Below are 13,760 nucleotides of genomic sequence, written 5' to 3'. Positions count from 1 at the left end.
CAGGCAGCAGCACAGGCCACGGGCACTGTCCCAGGCAGCTGCGGCTACGAGAGGGCAGAGAGCTGGGAGGCAGCTCAGCGAGGCAGTGCTGGCTTTAAGGCTCACCTCCACAATGAACGCCAGAGCAGGGAAATCCCAGTACGGCATCTCTTTGCTGAGCAGGCTGAGCAGGTAGAATGCAATCCCACAACAAAAGTGTATGGATGACTGGCGAATTTCTCTGCCAAGAGGAAAAAGGAAACAAGACCTAGAGCTGGGTCAGCCCCGAGTCAGGCTCAGCTGGGCCCGCAGCTGCTGTGGTGCTGGACTTCCTGCGTCGACTGGGCAGAAACGTTGGGAATATCTGCAGAAGAAAGGACAGGGAAGTCAGGGGTGTTCCATGGCATGCTCCAAGCGTAGTGCTTGGCTGAGACCAAGGCTGCTTACCTGATCCTGTGTGCAAACAGCACTCTCCTGGAAGAAATCCTTAGTGGGAGTACAAATCACAGGGGGAGTGGGCATGGTGTCAGTATTTGGGATTTCCTGAGTCTCTCTGGTGTTGGCAGTGGTGATGGCCACATCCTCAGTCACTGCCTCGTCAGCCTTTGCCCTGTGATCTCTGGGATTCATTGCAGCCTCAGAGTCTTCTGAGTACTCAGCCAAATCTGTGCTGGTGTCAGAATTTGTGATGCTCTGAGTCTCTCCATGGTCGGTGTTTGTGATGGTCACATCCTCAGTCATTGACGTGAGAAGAGCCTTCACCCAGATTTCAGTCACTGAGTTGTCAGAGTCGTCTGAGGGTTCAGCCAAATCCGGGCTGACATCAGGCTCTGCCTGGAGCTGGGTCAGTCCCGAGTCAGGCTCAGCTGGGCCCTCAGCTGCTGTGGTGCTGGACTTCCTGCGTCGACTGCGCAGAAACTTTGGGAAAATCTGCAGAAGAAAGGACAGGGAAGTCACGGGTGTTCCACGGCACGCTCCAAGCTTAGTGCTTGGTTGAGACCAAGGCTGCTTACCTGTTCCTGTGTGCTAACAGCACTCTCCTGGAAAAAATCCTTAGTGGGAGTACAAATCACAGGGAGAGTGGGCATGGTGTCAGTATTTGGGATTTCCTGAGTCTCTCTGGTGCTGGCAGTGGTGATGGCCACATCCTCAGTCACTGCCAAGTCAGCCTTTGCCCTGTGATCTCTGGGATTCATTGCAGCCTCAGAGTCTTCTTAGTACTCAGCCAAATCTGTGCTGGTGTCAGTATATGCAGTGCCCTGAGTCTCTCCATGGTCGGTGTTTGTGATGCCACATCCTCAGTCACTGACGTGAGAAGAGCCTTCACCCAGATTTCAGTCACTGAGTTGTCAGAGTCTTCTGAGAGCTCAGCCAAATCCTTGCTGACATCAGGCTCTGCCTGGAGCTGGCTCAGCCCCGAGTCAGGCTCAGCTGGGCCCTCAGCTGCTGTGTTGCTGGGCTTTCTATGTCGACTGCGCAGAAACTTTGGGAATATCTGCAGAGCAAAGGACAGGGAAGTCAGGGGTGTTCCATGGCATGCTCCAAGCGTAGTGCTTGGCTGAGACCAAGGCTTCTTGCCTGTTGTTGAGATGGAACAGCACTCTCCTGGAAAAAATCCTTAGCGAGAGTACAAATCACAGTGGGAGTGGGAATCGTGTCACTATTTGGGATTCCCTGAGTCTCTCCGCTGTTGGCAGTGGTGATGGCCACATCCTGAGTCACTGCCAAATCAGCCTTTGCCCTGTGATCTCTGGGATTCATTGCAGTCTCAGAGTCTTGTTAGTACTCAGCCAAATCTGTGCTGGTGTCAGAATTTGTGATGCTCTGAGTCTCTCCATGGTCAGTGTTTGTGATGTCACATCCTCAGTCATTGACGTGAGAAGAGCCTTCACCCAGATTTCAGTCACTGAGTTGTCAGAGTCGTCTGAGTGCTCAGCCAAATCCTTGCTGACATCAGGCTCTGCCTGGAGCTGGGTCAGTCCCGAGTCAGGCTCAGCTGGGCCCTCAGCTGCTGTGGTGCTGGACTTCCTGCGTCGACTGTGCAGAAACTTTGGGAAAATCTGCAGAAGAAAGGACAGGGAACTCAGGTGTGTTCCATGGCATGCTCCAAGCGTAGTGCTTGGCTGAGACCAAGGCTGCTTACCTGTTCCTGTGTGCAAACAGCACTCTCCTGGAAAAAATCCTTAGTGGGAGTACAAATCACAGGGGGAGTGGGCATGGTGTCAGTATTTGGGATTTCCTGAGTCTCTCTGGTGTTGGCAGTGGTGATGGCCACATCCTCAGTCACTCCCTTGTCAGCCTTTGCCCCATGATCCCTGGGGTTCATCACAGCCTCAGAGTCTTCAGTGCACTCAGCCAAATCTGTGCTGGTGTCAGTATTTGCAGTGCCCTGAGTCTCTCCATGGTCGGTGTTTGTGATGGTCACATCCTCAGTCATTGACGTGAGAAGAGCCTACACCCAGATTTCAGTCACTGAGGTCTCAGAGTCTTCTGAGAGCTCAGCCAAATCCTTGCTGACATCAGGCTCTGCCTGGAGCTGGGTCAGCCCCGAGTCAGGCTCAGCTGGGTCCTCAGCTGCTGCGGTGCTGGTCTTTCTGCACTGAATGCGCAGAAACTTTGGGAAAATCTGCAGAAGAAAGGACAGGGAAGTCAGGGGTGTTCCATGGCATGCTCCAAGCGTAGTGCTTGGCTGAGCCCCAGGCTGCTTACCTGTTGCTGCGACGGAACAGCACTCTCCTGGAAAAAATCCTTAGTGGGAGCCTAAATCACAGTGGGAGTGGGAATCGTGTCACTATTTGGGATTCCCTGAGTCTCTCTGGTGTTGGCAGTGGTGATGGCCACATCCTCAGTCACTGCCAAGTCAACCTTTGCCCTGTGATCTCTGGGATTCATTGCAGCCTCAGAGTCTTCTGACTACTCAGCCAAATCTGTGCTGGTGTCAGAATTTGTGATGCTCTGAGTCTCTCCATGGTCAGTGTTTGTGATGTCACATCCTCAGTCATTGACGTGAGAAGAGCCTTCACCCAGATTTCAGTCACTGACGTTTCAGAGTCTTCTGAGAGCTCAGCCAAATCCAGGCTGACATCAGGCTCTGCCTGGAGCTGGCTCAGCCCTGAGTCAGGCTCAGCTGGGTCCTCAGCTGCTGTGTTGCTGGGCTTTCTATGTCGACTGCGCAGAAACTTTGGGAATATCTGCAGAAGAAAGGACAGGGAAGTCAGGGGTGTTCCATGGCATGCTCCAAGCGTAGTGCTTGGCTGAGCCCCAGGCTGCTTACCTGTTGTAGAGATGGAACAGCACTCTCCTGGAAAAAATCCTTAGTAGGAGTACAAATCACAGTGGGAGTGGGAATCGTGTCACTATTTGGGATTCCCTGAGTCTCTCCGGTGTTGGCAGTGGTGATGGCCACATCCTCATTCACTGTATCGTCAGCCTTTGCCCTGTGATCCCTGGGATTCATTGCAGTCTCAGAGTCTTCTGAGTACTCAGCTGAATCTGTGCTGGTGTCAGAATTTTCGATGCTCTGAGTCTCTCTGTGGTCAGTGTTTGTGATTGTCATGTCCTCGATCCTTGACATGAGAAGAGCCTTCACCCAGATTTCAGTCACTGAGTTGTCAGAGTCGTCTTAGTGCTCAGCCAAATGCGGGCTGACATCAGGCTCTGCCTGGAGCTGGGTCAGCCCCGAGTCAGGCTCAGCTGGGCCCTCAGCTGCTGCGGTGCTGGTCTTTCTGCATTGAATGTGGAGAAACTTTGGGAATATCTGCAGAAGAAAGGACAGGGAAGTCAGGGGTGTTCCATGGCATGCTCCAAGCGTAGTGCTTGGCTGAGCCCCAGGCTGCTTACCTGTTGTAGAGATGGAACAGCACTCTCCTGGAAGAAATCCTTAGTGGGAGCCTAAATCACAGTGGGAGTGGGAATCATGTCAGTATTTGGGATTCCCTGAGTCTCTCCGGTGTTGGCAGTGGTGATGGCCACATCCTGAGTCACTGCCAAATCAGCCTTTGCCCTGTGATCACTGGGATTCATTACAGCCTCAGAGTCTTCTTAGTACTCAGCCGAATCTGTGCTGGTGTCATTATTTGTGATGCTCTGAGTCTCTCTGGTGCTGGCAGTCGTGATGGCCACATTGTCGTGGTTTGGCCCGGAAATGTGTTTCTGGAAAGGTTTAGGTTGGGCCAGTCAGTGGCCAAATTGAAAATTGGCCTGTGGCGTGGCCACTGAGGATCTGGATACGCGTCTGAGAACACACAGGGGTTAAAAGCAGGAGATTCCCAGAGAACTTCCTCTTTGGGAATCCGGGTTGGTGAGTAGAGTCTGACCTCTCCCCTGCCCAGCTGCGTCTGGGTGGGGCAGGGGGAGGCCATGACAGGGAGGAGGCCGGGAGCCCCAAAAGGTGCAGGGGTGGAGGTTGTTGGACCGTGCAGGGGTGGCGGAGACTTGAGATGTCTGGGCAGCCCCCCCGGAGAGAGAGACACAGACTGTGCTGGCAGCTCAGCCGGCCAGAAGCCGGGGATGCGGCAGCTGTGGGAGTCCTTGGGCAGGCAGAAGTGAGAATTTTAACCCCTTTGTAGACTAATGGGAACCTTACAAATACTGAATCCTCCTGAATCAGAATGAGGAGAGAGAGAGATGAAGCCAGAGGAAATGGGTAAGCGTGAGGAAGCTGGAAGAGGAGAGAAGAATCCTAGGTGGGAAGAGATGATGGAGTGGCCTTGAGCTGGACTCTTTCTTGTATGGCCATGGACAGACCCGTGTTTTTTTTCCCTGTGACCCAGAGACTGTATTTAGGGGGAGGCAACACCTGGGAGTCAAGAGTGAATCCACGGCGTGAACAGAGATGGCTGAGGAGGGTGTGGGATGCTCTCTGTCTCCACGGAGAGGAAGATCTCTGTTCATGAGGCCCCTCGGCCCCAGGGGATGAAATCTGGGGGGGACTGGTGTCCCAAAGTTGAGAGGTGAAGCAGTGGTGAGAACAGAGATGGTTGAGGAGGGTGTGGGATGCTCTCTGTCTCCACGGAGAGGAAGATCTCTGTTCATGAGGCCCCTCGGCCCCAGGGGGTGAAATGTGGGGGGGACTGGTGTCCCAAAGTTGAGAGGTGAAGCAGTGGTGAGAACAGAGATGGGTGAGAAGGGTGTGGGATGCCCTCTGTCCTCAGAGAGGGTTTGAGATCTCTGTTCACGAGGCCCCTCGGCCCCAGGGGGTGAAATTTGGGGGGGACTGGTGTCCCGAAGTTGAGAGACTGCTGCTTCTGGAACTGGGTGGAGCATCTTTAAACGGGGAGCCCTAAAAGCAGTCCTGGCCCGTGTCCAGTGGTGAGAGCACTGGACATGGGGGGGAGAAGTCACGAGGGCTGATGTTCTCTGGGTGGGGCCATGGGTGACACGGAAGCACAGGAGGTTTTAATTGTGCTTCCAGGGGACGCCTATGGTGCAAGGGGGGACTCCTCTTTCCCTGATGCATTTGAGGGTGAATTGTTTGAGGGGTAGTGAATCTGTGGAGAAAAGGGAGGGGGGAGGAGGAATGTATTTGGAGGGTTTTCATTTCTTAGCTTTGTGTGTATGTTCCTTTTTAGATATTGTAATGAATAAAGTGTTGCGGTTTTTCCCTCCATCCCCCAATGGGAGCCTACTTTGTTCTGTTCCCGGATCACATCTCACAGCAACCATTTTGGAAATACACCCTTTCATGGGGGCCCTGGCACTGTGCCAGGGTCAAACCATGACACTACTATTATAAATGACTACTCCAACTCAATTATTAATTAAATTTATGAAGTTATCAAATTATACATTTGGAATAAACCAGAAGCTAAAATTGACTCTGAGCCGGGTGATCAGAGTTGGGGAGATTTAGGATTTGGCCCTTTTGCACCAAAGTCCCCATGGGTTTCCAAAGAGCATTTCTCAGAGAGTCCCTTTTATACAGTTCTTTGTGCCCTGGAAGGGTTTCTTCTTTAGCATATTATCACGGTTTCTGGAACTGGTGGATAATTCCTGGAATCCTGTCAGGTAAAAAACTTTCTGGGGAAAACTTCTGATGATGCTTATCAATATGCCTCCTGCTGGAATCTGGTCAAAGGAAAAATCCCTTGGAATATACATTGGAGTATATGTCTCTGGAGACAGTATCTCCCTGCTATTTGAATTTCTATCACTTAGTTTGTGGTTGCTGGTGATGCTTACCAAAATGCCTCCTGTCAGAGAAGAGAAATCCCCTGGAATGTACATTTCTGGGGACAGCTGCCTTCCTGTTTGAATCTCTATCATTTAGTCGGATCACTGCCTTTTTGGCCACTGGTTTTAGTACACATAATGCTGTGGGTTTTATTAATTTTATTGCATTAACCACCAGTTATTTTATAGTTAATATTACACCATCCTCTCCACAGTTTTATCTTAATGGCTGATACCACAGCCCATCTCTTCTTTTGCAAGATAGAAAAGCATTACCCTCAAAAACCACAAGGATTTCCAAAAGTAACCAAAATAATTTATAACTGCATTTAAAATAAAACAAACAAAAAAAGAGCAGGTACTTTGCACTAAACAACAAATAAAATAGAACTATTTGTAAGGTTTACATGGAAGAGAGAATTTGGAACTATTTACATCCTGGAGACCCTGTTAAGGCACTTGGTTCCAGTCTGGGTCACTGTAAATTCTGACTTATTCCGTGGATGATGTCAGGCTGGTTCTTGGTCCCCTCACTGGGCTTTGTTCAGCAGCAAACTCTGAAACAAAAGGAGCAAGAGAGAAAATATTTGGTTGCATTCATCCAACAGGCACACCTGGCAGAACACAATCAATGACTGGAGTGACTTTACTACAAGAGGAACTGCAAGACTTTTTGACTTTCAGCAGCTGCCTCTTTCTGCAGAGGATTTTTACAGCCTGCCAGCCACTCAGCTAGCCCCATCGTGTTTATTTTCTTTTGCAAGTTTGCCAGCAGATCATGGCAATGCATCCCTTTGCCCAGAGGGGCCCACAAACCCTGGTGTTTTATGGAAAATGACACTGCCAAGGCCCCATGCGATGGCAGGTTACAGCTTTTCAGTATTCCCCACTGCTTGTACCACAGGACAATGCAACATTTGTAATGATTAAAGTGTACAATCAAAAACAGATCAGCAGCTCTAGGAATTCCTTCTGGCCAATACTGATCCAAGGCCCAGCAAGCAGTCAAAATTCAAGTGCTGTTCAGCTGTAGCCAGGAGACTCAGCAAGTGCTTCCCTGAGAGGGCAGCTCTGCCCCATCCCTCCGTCTCTCTTTGCTCCCAAAAGAAGTGCTCATGAGGAAGCAGAGGCCAGGGTGGCTGCAGGGCCAGCTCTGGCTGCTGTCTTCAGAAACTACAGGCAGGGCTGCAAAACAAACACTTACTGTCCTAACTTCAGGTGTTCTTGTCTTGGCTTCATGTGGCACAGAAGGCACTGGAAAAGGATTCTTCTCATCCTCTGCAGATCCCTGAAAAACCACCGAGAGAAAGCTGCTCAGAGAGAGATGCCTAAAGCAATTGCAAAGCCAGGCTTTCCTAAATTCCCAGAGAAAATGTCCATTTCTCCCAGGCATAGTCTATGCACCAGGCTCTCCCCCTCTTGCCTTCTTTCCCAGCAATGACTCCAATAATTGAAAAGCAACCTTGGCTTCTCACCTGGCAGCTCATATTGCTTTGCACCATTCAACTTCTCCCAAACACAGAGAAATTCAGCAGCAGAATTCCTTGCTCAATAGCTGGGAGTGCAGTGAGGGCTGGAAGCAGGAAAATGATCAGGAAAAAGCAAGCAGTTAGAAGGCAGCTAATGCACTGTGCACAGTCTGGCCTAAGACAGAACACTGACACATGCTCCCTCACCCCCAAGTATCATAGACCCCATACCACAAGCCATCATTAGACTGCCAAATTTTTTATAAAAAGCAAGTAAATTCTAATTTTTTAACCCATAAATGCAGCAATTTCCTCCGAATTATATACAACCTAAGGCCCAGATTGCAGTCCTTTTCTTTTTATAAACACACTCCTTTTTATACACACACTCCTTTTAGTTGCAGTCGCCTACAGTCAGAAATGGTCACTTATCTGAGAGGATGTTTCTGCAGTGCATCACACAGCACGCCTGGGTTGCAAGAATACTCCCACCAGCCCTCCTGGATACCAATGTTGATAGCCTGGGATTGCTCCTTGGGGTCTTCCTCCACTTTCCTGTGCTTGGCAAAGAATCCATCCTGCTTCCTGGCAGGGTTATCCACGGCAGGCAGCTCCAGGTTGTCAGTCGCAGCTCTGGGTCACATTTGGGTCATCGTGGTCAAATTCAGTTCACGTTGTGCAGCAGTCATGGCTGGCAGTGGTGACAGCAACACATTTGCCCTCTCCGTTTGGAATGAGTCTTCTGATGCTCTGGACAAGAGAAGCAAATTCATGACTCTGATGTACATATAATATAGGCATTTCTTAAAAGCTTGGCTACATCCTGCCATTCATGGTGTTGTTTCAGCAATGCAACTCTTTCAAAGACGAGAGACTTCAAATAAGAGGCAGTTTGAATTGGCAGAGACTTTCACATTCAATAATAGAATGGCCTGTCACATCTCTGATCATCTGAAATCAGGAGATCCACGGAATTCTGGCAACAAGAAGCAGCACCAAGTAGCTCTCAACCTTGTTTCACCACTGCTCATTTGCACCATTTGTAGTCAGCTTTGCAAAGTTTCCAAGAACACACCAAGCAGAAAATCCCAGCTCATGGATTGCAGCATCAGAAGAGCAGGAAATGAAGTTAAATGCAGTGAGAAGGCTCAGGTGTAAGGCTGCACTTCTTGCCTGATGCTGCTGTGCATGGCACAGTCCTCTCACCTCTTTCAGCAGCCACTTTTCCCGTGCTTTTGTCCCTACTCACTGCAGACGTGCTCTCCAGCTGCTCTGCCTTGGCTCAGCTGATGCTGCACCAAGGACCATTTGACACAGAGCACAGCACCATCCCCGACCTGCTCCAGAGCCCTCTCTGCCCCAAACTACCTCCCACCCTTGCCACTCCAAAGGCCAGCACATGACTAAGACAGCTGCTCATTTTCCCTGAGGAAAAGGGAGGCAGGAATTCCAGAATCAAAGCTCTTCCATTCCTAATGCCATTGGAACAGCCCTTCTCACAGCCAATCATCAGCCCTGACATCTCTGTGCTTTCAGAGAATGTCAGAAGGGAAAGGCTCCCTACCCTGACCCACCTACACCTTCAGAGCTGCTTTCTGCACTGGGTGCTGCTGTGGGGATTCTTAAAATCACAGAGTTTTAGGAAAGGTACAAAAAGCAAACCTCAGAGACAATAAAACTACAATGAGAGCTAAGCAATGGCCCTAAGATTTATCAACAGAAAAATTATAGAAGAAGTAGAAAACTAAGACAAATCAAACAATGCTCTGTATATCAACACTTGTCCCTAAGCTACAGAGAAGTATATCTAACAAGATATTAAGAAGTTCTAAGCTTAATTATAGAGCTCTGTGCATTGTCCTTTAAAGCTTACAAACAAGTATTATACACAAAAGAAGCAAACATATTTTTAACAAAAAATACATGTACTTATAGCAGCTAGATAGAACAACTTTCAAGATGCTTTTCCTTTGCGTGATGAGTCAAAAAAACTTTTAAAGTAAGTTGTAACATTAAGTTCTTTGTCTACTACCAAAAATGTAAACTACTAACATTTTCTCATTGTCATAAATATGCAACAAGAGTAATGCTAAAAAATAAATAATTTAAGACATGCTCCACATCAATCCCATCCCATTCATGATTTCTACATAAAGCCCCAACCAACAGCAGCTTCCAGCATGCAAAGGCCAACCTGCAGCAGCTGAAGTTGCAGAAGGCACACCATGTTAGAAGCAAACTCTGGAATGTCTGGACAGGAGATCCAGTTCTTCATGCTACCCTTCTGAAGAGAGACTTAGATTTGCACATCTTTCTTACATCCCATCACTGCATACTCACTTCAGTTGATTGGAGCCTTTGTTGGCTGAAAGCCAAAATTATTTGGTTGGGAATATTTTGTCTCATTCCTTTTTCTTCCTGGGAGTGTCCCCTTTGTCTTCCTTCTAGTAGGAAGAATAAAAAAAGGGAAAAAATTGACTCAGGTCATAAAAGTTTACCTAAAGTACAGACCAATACAGCTCACTTTGATAGATTCTGGCTGAAAACATTAAAAATAACACACTGGAACTCCCTTGAGAGGAGAAGCATCATGGCTCCACTGCCAACCTATGAAGGGGAAACTCCACTTGGGTTTTTCAAGCACCACCTTGCTCATTGTCCAAACCCACCTGCCCTGGCCCCTCTCACCTTCTTCTTTCCAGGGGACTCCTCAGGACTCCTCATGGCTTTCCTCTTCAAGCCTGCCTTCCTCAAAGGCAAGAACAACTTCTTCTCCCCAGGAGGCAAGGGCACTTTCTCCCTGTGCCATTCCCCAGGCCTGTGGCTACTGGGGATGAGGGCATCACATTCCTGAGCATGTCTCAGGAGCCTGGCATCCAAAAAGCCTTTGGCTTTGGCCTGCTGGGAGCCCTTGTCCTTTCTCTCCTCAGAGAGCTTGTGAAGTGCCAGCTGCAGGGCTTTTTTAGTGGTGGATTTTGGCTCCTCTGTTTTCTTGTCTCGGGGCTGGTGCTTGCAAGACTGGTCTCTGACCTCCAAAGGACCAGGCTCACTCTCCAGTTTCAGGACTTTTTTCCATTTGTCATGCACCAGGGACTTGCTGGGCCTTTTGATACCCACAGTCTTCCTGGGCAAGGCCTCCTTGGTGTGCACAAGAGGCTTCAGAGAGCTGAGTGTGCTCATAACGTGAGATTCCAGAGGAGCCTGAGTCACTTGGCCAGAGGTCTTGTGAAAATGCTTGGCGGTTTGGCCAGAGGTCTTGTGAGTGTCCTCGGCCACTTGGCCACAGCTCTTGGGAGGAGGCTCCCTTGCCTTGGAGTGGTGCTGGTAGGAAGTGCTGCTGATGCCCTGCTCCTGCCTCACACCCTCCTCACGTCCATTCCCACAGGCAATTTCCCTGGGACCTTCTCTTGCCACTAATCCTTGCTTTCTCTGGGTCACCAGGTTGTCAAGGCGCCACTTTTTAGCAGTTGATGGCTCAGGCTGCCAACAAAAGAGAAAAGAAGGATTCAAGACTGGTGCCTTTTGTGACTCTTTCTGTCCTAGCACAGCTCAACAGAGCCCAGGGACTCTTGCCCAGAGGTCATCAAGTCTGGCCTTTGGCCTGTGAAGAAATGACTCTAAACTAACCAGCAACAAATTTGCTCCTTGAGCACCATGCATGGATATGTGAGGAATAAAAAACCATAAACCAGTCAGTGGCAAATACCTAAGCCTTCATTGCAGTGAGAGGGGTCTTACAAATCAGTATTTCCAGGACAAACCAGGCAGAATTTGGTAACAGAGTACCACATCTGCTTCCTTCCTAAGACACAGCACTGCAGTGGGCAAGGGGCTGTGGAAGCAGCCTCTCCATGGTCTCTGAATTCACCTCACGCACTGGCAGGTCCAGCACCCTTGGAAGGTTGTCCTCCTCACTGTCACTGCAGCTGATCTCTCTGTCACAGACTGAGGAGCTGTGGCACTCCCTGGTGCTCCCTGACTCTGAGCTGCTGGGCTGTGCTGCTGCCACCCTCTTGTGCTGGGACTGGAGAGCTCTGCAAGGCCACCAGGAGACAAAATTAGGAAGCAGCAGGGGGAAAGATTACTTACATATTCCACTGACATGGAAGCATTCAAACCTAAAACTGAACCCTGTGTTTGGGCACTGAGAGCAGAGGGGAGAAGGCCAGAGGAATACATTGCCTTACTCAAAATACAAAGTACCAGAATGAAAAAATGCTTGCAAATTATCAAATCTCCAACTCACACCCATTCAGACAAACATAAACAGCTCCCAAAGCTTATAGAAATTTTATCTTTATCCCACTCTGCAACTAACAATATTATTAGCATATAAAGTGAGGTTCCTAAAAAGTCCATGTGAAATACTATATTTCTTTGCGTTTCTTTTGAAATAAAAGAACTACAACACATTTTTGAAAACCTCTACTTGGGCAATTGAAGAAAGTTTTACAACAAAGGAACTTGAAAATATCAGTAGATCTACACAGTTTAGGTAGCTGTAGCATTACTTGTCCTGCCAGGCACCAAACCATAGCCAGGAATGATCCTATTCAGCTGGTATCCCTTGGCATTTATGTCAGCCTCAGCATTATCAGTAGGTTGACGAGTACCAAGTGGGACAAGATGTTAAGCACCACAGAGCTTAAAGGAAGACAAAAACTTCAGTCTGGTACACAAAGACTTAAGAGGTTTTTTCTTCACTTTTATTATGTTTTGCTTTTTATCACAGCCAGTGTAGTCGTGACATGGTTTAGTGCACTTGGCATTGCTGGATTAACAATAGGACTTGATGACCTTCAAGTGCTTTTCAAACCTTAACAATTTAGTGAGTCCATCATAAAACAACACTTTTTCTGTTGGGGAAAATTCCCTGCAATCAAGTTTGCTGAGAAAAATTTACTAATAACCCAAACTGATGTGCATTCCAGGTTCTTGTAAGCAACTGCCCAGCAGAGATGAGAACAGGGCCTGGTTACTTACAATGCTCGTGGCTGAGAACTGGGCAATGTTTCTGAAGCTGTGCCAGCCTGCTCTGGAAAGCAGAAATGAAAAGGTTGCATTTATATGCCTCCCTCAGAGCGTATATTACCCTGTGGTCTCTCAGCACCAGATTAGAGAGTCACTTTCTTCTAGGGAGGGCTTTGCCACCAAGATTGTTCATCACTCCAGATGGGAGTTTCCTAACTCAATACTGCTTGTCCTCTGCTGAACTGCTGCCTTGAGCTCAAGGTAATGAATGGTCAGAGTTTCCTAAGCCATTCCTAAATCCATCCCTGTTCAGCAAAGCAGAGGAAATCACCCTGCTTCATCAGTAGGAACACTTGATGGTCTCTGCTACAGAGAACACACAAAATTACCTGACAGCACACAAACAACTGTGTTTACTTTGCATATCTACTTACTCTGCTTCTGTGCTGCAGATCCATCAGGATGGGATTCCTAGAATAAAAGGACAAAGGAGGTTAGCATGGAGTTAAACAGCACATCTACTGACATCAAAACTGTGTTAATGGCACCTTACGGGCATGTGCATTTTTGAAGAAATCTTTTGAAAACACTCTAAGAGCTGCCAAAGAGCTGAGCTGAATTTCTGCTCAGCAGAAAGGTCTCTTGTCATTTCTCAGAAGACCTGGCATAAATGGGCTGGGTCACCTTTGTTGCCAATGGAAGTTTGGAAGTCTCTGCTCTTGGAGGCATCTGGAGATGGGACAGGAGAGCTGGCAGTGAGCTGCTCATTTCCTGGAAAGAGAGGGAGAGAAGCAGCTCTCAAAATGGATTTTGCCCCCACCCAGTTTGTTAATGTATGTGAAACATTAGCAAACACAGAGATCTTCTATTTAAGAGCAGTTACCCTGAAAATTTCTTCAACTGATGGCACATCAGAGGGCTTCTTGGCCTGAAACAAGAACGAGGGAAACAGCAGGAGTTTGTTTGGGTTTGTTACTAATTGGCAGGAACTCAGCAAACCATTGCTTACCAACAGCTCCATAAATGTATTGCAGATATGCAAGAGTGAGAATGAAAAAGGCTGATCGAAAGGAGAGTTAACAACAGAGACCAGGCATGGACAGAGCTGAACCCAGCAATGTCAACTCCTCTTACTCTTCCTGCTCTGTGTGTCTTCCCTTTGCAATCTGG

The 13,760-nt window shown here is 48.4% G+C and overlaps 1 protein-coding gene and 1 long non-coding RNA gene across 2 annotated transcripts in view; both read right to left on the bottom strand.

The window, feature by feature from the left end:
* Positions 1-13,760, bottom strand: part of LOC135284517 (zinc finger protein 271-like) — a 523,404-nt gene that overhangs the window by 238,253 nt on the left and 271,391 nt on the right. The gene's annotated exons all lie outside the window — the stretch shown is intronic.
* LOC135284623 (uncharacterized) lies at positions 6,445-10,098 on the bottom strand. Its single transcript, XR_010349887.1, has 4 exons — positions 9,960-10,098; positions 7,626-8,369; positions 7,355-7,438; positions 6,445-6,707 (listed from the first exon to the last, which is right to left on the bottom strand). It is a non-coding gene; the product is annotated as an uncharacterized LOC135284623 (long non-coding RNA).

Source organism: Passer domesticus, chromosome 21 (assembly GCF_036417665.1).
Source record: "Passer domesticus isolate bPasDom1 chromosome 21, bPasDom1.hap1, whole genome shotgun sequence".
In the NCBI taxonomy this organism is placed as follows: Eukaryota; Metazoa; Chordata; class Aves; order Passeriformes; family Passeridae; genus Passer; species Passer domesticus.
Note: the sequence above shows the minus strand (reverse complement) of the source record. Positions and strands in the feature narration are given on the sequence as shown.